The following is a 6,724-nucleotide window of genomic DNA, read 5'->3' on the forward strand; positions in this document are numbered from 1 at the left end:
GTAAAACACTGAAAACAGAACTTGCTCAGCCCTTTAAATCTTGTCAGTGTTTATGATACTGTCAGGGTATTAGGGGATGACACTCAGACCAAACACAAAACTCAAAGATCTAGATTTTTTTATTCCTTCTTTGACTAAATTGGCTGTTTTTGTGATTCAGAGTTACACTTCAGTGCCTCGTCGCTCACCATAAATGTCTGTGAGTTAAGTGGACGGACAACCTGACCTACAAAACCGCTGGTTTTCATGCTGTAAAGATGTTTGAGGGGAATGGAAAAGGTAGAAAGTTTTTTTTCAAACGCTCATAGTTCGAGAGAGTGGCAAGATATTGGGCTCAGTAAGGATTGTGCAAAGACTTAAATGAATCCATTCAATCCCCACTTACTCTTGTCTACCTTTTGCATGCTGTCCTAACAATACTCTCTCATATAGTGGCCACTTAGATAGGAGCACAGTGACTGAATTCTGTATTACAGTAATTCCCTTACAGTGTGCTCACAAGGCCTGATCAAAATGTTTTTCAAAGACTTAGAAATAGGGCCTACTTTCTGTCTGTTACTGAGACCAAGATGAGCAAGTCAGTTTCACATTTGTACAGTACATGGTAGCTATTAAACTAGGAATGGCGAAGAAGTTGAAAGCTATAAATTCATATTTAAATTCCCATTTATTATTCTGGTTTGCAAATACAGCTGCACGTTCTCCAAAAATTCTGCCAGCTAAAAAGACCTGCAAACACTTTTATTTTTTTCAGGATTCAATCTGGGACACGTTATAATAACAAACATTCCAGTAATGTTGATGAAACTAATAAACACTCTTAAGAGAAAAGCTGGCAGACATCAGCCCAAATTGATGTAATGTCAAACTGCTGTGATAAACTGTATTTTTTATTCGACTTTTATTTTATTTAGTTTTATAAAGACTGCTCTGACATTATGAAGTGTGTTTAAAAATAGATTAAAACTGGGATGTCTCAGGACACCTAAAGGATAGGAAATGCTCAAATTAAGCTTTGAATTCTAATTGTATTGCATCCCAGCTACTCAGGCTTTGTCAGTTGTGTATAACTTACAGAACATCATAAGAAATGTAACTAAGTAATCTCCCATTTTTATATTTACAGTGGGGGTACACTTTTCTTGATTGGAGGGTAAAGTGAATAGTTTTTGTCTCTTTAAGAACCATTGCCCTCTGAAATACCTCATGCTGCAGGTCATTTGCTTCATAATGTTTTTTTTTTACAAACCGTGCTATTCTACAATCCATTTTATAGAGTCATAAAACTTTAAAAAGATTACTATAATTTCTTAACATTATCCTTTGGGCATAGAACAACTTCTTTTAATCCTATCTGTTAAGAAACTGTTGGAGCCGTATTAACTTGAAACTGTGATAAAAGCACCCTTTAGCACATTCTCATGTTCCAGCTTCTAATATGCTTATACCTGTTATTTTCTTCAGGCCATTTTACTTTATTAGGTACTGTAAGTGACATGCCAAAGTCATGTTTATAACCATGTTCACTCTCTCTTTAAAATTATGAAAACAAAAATAAAATGACAGTGGTCTACATTTGATCCCACTGTAGTATTGTCTATAAGTGTAATTTATGTGATAGAATTATTTCTTTTTGTAGTTTGTTTCTCATGAGTTGCAACACTGCATTTTTTGTAGGAAAGGAATGCATTGACCAAAAAAAAGGAAATAGCTCTCTGTAATGACATATTTTTTTTAATAGAGCAATCCTCCTTTATATTGTATATTAATCTCACATTGTTCCAGTTAATGTTTCCAGATCATCTGAAGGCAAAATGGTAAACAACAGAGAAGCAGTGTACTAAAAAAAGTATAAAGATGTAAATTCTGTATCAGTATTGATGACTTGGAGTAACTATTTTATTGTGCCTATTCTTTAAATGTTTTTTCTTATACTAGGTATTTATTATTAAACAGAAAAGTCTACATTTAACAGTAATGTATTTCAAACTACTTTAAAAACTAAACTATGATTGCAATGGACTAAAAATATATTTTAATCCCCTAAAGAATCACTTCTATTTGCTTTCAAGGTAGAAACATTCATGAAATCTATGATCTTATTGTACATATAATGGTAGATAAGCCAGTGTTAAATTTTTGAATAATTATCATTTCCTTCTCCTTTTATCTGCAGTGTAGTGAAGTCGTTTGGTGAGTGCTTTTTGTCTCTTCAGTTCATTTTTTTTTTTCAGAAGCATCTCATTTAGATGTGTGGGACAACTGAGACTGCAAACATTATGGAAATTGCAACCTCAGTTTCTGCTTTTCACTCAAAATTGGGAACTTGAGCCATGACCTGGAGAATATCCAGCCATAAATTGACTATTAAACACAGGAGGGAGGACCTTATAGATTTAGCACTTGGCCTTGTTAGTTAGATAAGGAAGCCGACATTACTCTGTTCCTTTTCCAATTCCTCACAAAACTGAATTAACACTGTAACATAATTCAGGGCAGAGAGCTTTTATTATCTCCTTATTAGGAGAAAGGGCATTTTTTTGTACTTTTCTATATCCAACATTTCAGTTTTGTAAACAAGTTATAAAGCACAACGATAATAAATGTCAGTCTAGAGCTCTGCACAAGATTAAAATTAGAAGTATGGAAGGAATTATCAAATACTTTAATACTTCTCCTATAGTGACACTCACGATGTCTTAGGTATAGTGTAAAGTTGAACAGTAAACTTTGAATCTTAAAAAATAACTTTAAATTTAAAATTCTCAATGTGCAACATTAAAAAACTGGCTTTTCTGATCTAAAATAATAGTAGGAACCACATGTTGGCACTTTGATTGATGTAGCCCATTCTTCATAAATGTACCTTAGGAGCGCAAATTATTATTTCTTAATACACAACAAAACTTCATTTAAAAATTATAGATCTTCTTATAGGCAGGTGAGAACTGCTCATCAGTCTTCAGATGATCTTCTGGATTCTCCAGCACCGCACAGTTCGTCTGGTTATTGGATTTCATGACAAATTAACTTGCAAATTCTTTTCAGGAATAAAGTCATATTTCATAAATGCCAGAGCCAGTTCAAGACACTGGCAATTAATCTTGTAACCTATGGAGGCCTTTCTGAGGCATTTGTCTAATGTGTACAAGCTGGAGCCAAGATACTAATGGAGCCAGAGGTTCTTTAAAAAAAAAAAGATTATTTGCGTTATCCAATACTGCCAAGATCTTTGCGTTTTTATAAATTGCAAGCCTTTGTGAGGTGCAGAGAACAGCTTTAATGTCACAGTATATCTTTTTGAGCTTCTTGGCTCCAGCCTGGCCTTTACCTTCAGATTTTACTTAGCACAGCACCAAATGTCTAATTTAAGGGCAGGCTTATAGAGATTCAACTTTATATACTTCTCTGGAGTGTTTCAACAGCTTCACAATGCAGGTGACTGCAACTTATGTGAAGAAGTGTTCAGCAAACACAAGCCCAGCCCTCACTAGAGGCCTTGTTCTTTGTGAGGTACTTAAAGGAAGTGGCCTGTTAGAGCTGTGAACAAAATCTTTGATCTTAAGACCAGCTAATGTAAATACAAATAACTACCCATTAATGCAAATATACTGTATCAAAGTGCACATATACATTAAAAGACACGGAAACACATATGTTGTATATACATACAATACATTATTTTATATTCCTATGTAAATGTTTTTGTCATAAGAGTATTAGGAAAATTACAAATGCAAGGAGGCGAATTGGTCAATGTACAGTAGATCATCAGAACCTGCATAAAAAAGAACTTATTTCCTGGATGGTTCAGCTGTGCATAACTGGGTAACATGTCTGGGGGAGTAGTGGTAAGAGCTCTAGACTGCTGATTGGTGGATTGTGGGTTTATGTCTTGCAGGGAGGTATTTTACTTAACAAAGTGTTTTACTTTGGTTGCGCCAACAAACCCAGCTGTATAAATGGGCACCAAAATGTGTACGTTAAAGAACAGATCATTGCACCTCCCTAAGCTGCTTTGAATAAAGGTGTCAGTCAGATAAATGAATAGTAATAACTGAGCTGCTCTCTATGCTCTTAGCAGAATAAGGCAGCTCTTCCCATTCTGTCAATATCATGTTTTGCTTTTGTAATTAAAAGCTTAAAATTTCATTCCAGCCATGATGTGTTAACCACAATATGTGGCTCAGCTCCCTTAGCACAGTTGCCAATTTGTTTTGTAATTAGTCTGAGTAAATTTGTTTATAATCTTCTTTTTATGGCCCCCCTCTGACTCAGAAATAAATTCAAGAATGTATAAACATTTACTTCAGCAAGCTTCACATCCACAGACACAAACTATAGCTTTCAAACAACAGCAATACTATCTTGTTGTTGTTGTTGTTGTTGTTGTTGTTGATTTTTAACTGATGACTGCTAAATACACCTACAGTATAAAGGAGACTTGGGTCAGGTCATACTAGTCAATTTACACTGTTTTTATTTATATATTCTCTTTTATGAAAAGTGTTAAGAACTTTACCAGAATGCCTCCTCAAACCATGTTTCTCTTCTGCTATTTACAATGTTTTATATTTATAAATGTTCATAACAGAAAGTGTGGTTTATAATTCAGAGTGAATTAAGTGTAATGAGATTATGAAAATAAATAATATATTAGGAATTTAAACTGATCAGGAATCTGTTGGCCTCACTCATTAAAAGTTGAGACCATGATTTACTAAACTTTTGAGTCACGCAATAGTGAGTAAAGAAGCTCAGAACTATAGCTACTTAACAAAAATACTTTATTTTGAAATATTTTTTTACACAGTTCTGTCAACAGTTCATTTACCTTTTGCACACAAAGCTAGAGATATATGTTATCATTTAATTATTGTAAGTATCAAGGATAACGATTCTTACATAAAACTCTCCTTACAAACCTTACGAACCTTATGCTAATGCAATTTTGGTAAAAAGGATTACAGAATTTTTTTTGTTGAATATCTTGTGTTTAAATAGTTTGCTGATTTCAGCTGAACGTTACACAAGTTCAGTAAAGTTTTCCTTTTAGTCATTTAGCATTTATTTATTCATTGATTACCCACTCAACATGGCCTCCATTTATCTCGATAAAATATTAAAAAGTATTGCATTATATAAGCAATGCCAACATAAAATCTGTAACTCATTGTGTCTAAAATAATTTTCTGGTACAGTAAATGTCTGAAGCGAGATTTGTAATTCCACATGAGTGACAAAGTGACCAAGATAATTAAGTTTTACTCTCTGTTTTAATTGTGCCTGCTTTTATTCTTTAAAAATAGAAATGAATGGAAAACTGTTACATGGTTCAAGAAGCTACATTTGTCCCTTGTCCCTTGTTGTAACTATTTACTCTCATTTACAGCCACCAGCATTGTCCCATGAAAAGCAAACACACGTTATCAAAAGCATGTACCAAATCTGTTTGACCCCATAGATCAGCCATGTTTATATTCAAAGCCTCCATAATTCACGTACCACCAAACCAAACTCATCCTAAGATTACTATTCACCTTTCAAAGGGAAATACATTAATTGCCTACAGCACATGTTCACAGGGTTCTTGTCTCACAGAGCTTTAGGTTCAAACACAGTTAAGATTCAGTTGCTGATAATAATTAGTATTATGTATCACATGCAATGAGGACATGTTAGAAGCTCTCTGATTTTTCCCTGATAATCACGTCTAGAGCAGAACCATTATTATACAGATGCAGGTGCTACTTAAACTTACAGGACATGAAAATGTGGACTATTACACCCACTCAAACTACCCTGAAAAATATTTTCCAGTTAAATAAAATTAAGGCTTCATTATCACATGCAGAAAAGTCTATGAGAAGAAAGGGACATCATAAGTGTACATACAGTCCTGTATGGTGTAGCTAGATATTTTAGCAAAGAATTATATTTAATTATCATTTCATTCATGTAATATTTCTTGCTCACAAGAAAAAGGGAAATCCATAAACTTCTAACATAAATCCTGCAAAAATTCTCCTTAATTGAAGCATAATTTAGGAAACATGGCATAAAAATTATAACTAGAAATCCATACTACTACTGACAACAGAGGAGCTTAGAGAAATCACTTTAGATATCAAATTCCAGTCCTAAAAACTTGTCGTGTGGTATGTGTGCTATTCAATGTATTTAACTAAAAATATACCTTGAGAATGAAAAACCTGTAATGTAAGCTTGTTTCATTTTATATCACCAGCAATTTATTCTTCCTATCTGTCAGCAGTGCTATCCATCTGTAACATGAAGACGAGAATGGAGTGATCTCCCACTTGGCAGCTGTTTTTTCTTGTCAAAGCAAATAACCCCTTAACATTCAATACGGACATCCCTTAATAAGCAGGAGATATTTGTACAAAACAGGTTAAAAAGGTTGGAGGTATTCATTATCCCAGTTCTGTTTTTTCTCAAATAAGTGCTGTGCAAGAAAATGTCCAGTAACCGAAAAGGATCATCTAATGCAATGAATGAATTCTGGAATCAAAATTGTACTCCTAACAAATCACTCACTGAGGTGTGTAGACGACACTACAGAAATGTACTACAGATTAAAACAATCACAACATGTTATGCTGGCTCTCCTTTAACAAATGAAAAGGTTTATCTGAAAAACAACATTAATTTTAAAAAAGCAGGCATGATAATTTCAGCTAAGAAGTGGGGTCTTCAGTGCATT

The sequence above is a fragment of the Lepisosteus oculatus genome, chromosome 11 (assembly GCF_040954835.1).
Source record: "Lepisosteus oculatus isolate fLepOcu1 chromosome 11, fLepOcu1.hap2, whole genome shotgun sequence".
In the NCBI taxonomy this organism is placed as follows: domain Eukaryota; kingdom Metazoa; phylum Chordata; class Actinopteri; order Semionotiformes; family Lepisosteidae; genus Lepisosteus; species Lepisosteus oculatus.